This window comes from Haliaeetus leucocephalus, unplaced genomic scaffold (assembly GCF_000737465.1).
Source record: "Haliaeetus leucocephalus isolate CR32 unplaced genomic scaffold, Haliaeetus_leucocephalus-4.0 Scaffold687, whole genome shotgun sequence".
Taxonomy (NCBI): Eukaryota; Metazoa; Chordata; class Aves; order Accipitriformes; family Accipitridae; genus Haliaeetus; species Haliaeetus leucocephalus.
Window position 1 is genome coordinate 272,809 of NW_010973123.1, and position 755 is coordinate 273,563.

Below are 755 nucleotides of genomic sequence, written 5' to 3' on the forward strand. Positions count from 1 at the left end.
CAGGCTGCCGGCGCCTGCGGCGTGTCACTGCTCTCGGGCTACCGACCCAGCTTCAAGGTGGAAAAAAAGTGGCTTTCTCTGAATGCTGGCATCAGGAACAAGGTGCTTTAACTTGCCAGCAGGTGCCTGCAGGCTTTTATTAGCATGAGTTTGTGTGGTAGGAATGGAAGGTGTAGCTGGTGTTACTTCAGTGAAGGTCATGGGGTTTGGGGGTTTTCTTGCCTGGTTGGATTTGATTGGTTGGTTTGTTTGGGTTGGTTTGGTTTGTGCTATCAATTTGGGGGGTTCAGGAGCTGATTTCCATTCATTCCTCCTCCCAAGTGGTGAGGCTAGAAAAGGCTGGAGTGATAAATTTCTACCCGGCTGGAGGCAAGCCGACCACATGAGTCAGAGAGACGCATTCACAGTGAAGGCTCATACACCACCCTGATGGCTGAAGGCAACTCCCTGAACTGTAATAGTGTAAACTTATCCGTTGTCTCTCGGAGTATGCAGGAGAAATGGCTCGCAGCTTTGTGAAGCTATAAAGGAGCGACGAACCTTGGAACAAATCAGTTTAACTTCTTGTATAAAATTAGGATCTCTCGCAACAGAAGTATGTTGGAGGTGTTCCCTATGGTGGACAAATCATAGCAAGAGTTGGCAAAATATTAAACTGCCACAGACTTCTCATTTAAACAGAAGGCTGATGGATGAATAGGTAGTATGCCATGTGTGCTACTTTCTCTCTTAAGTTCTCTTCTTTGTATATGCCT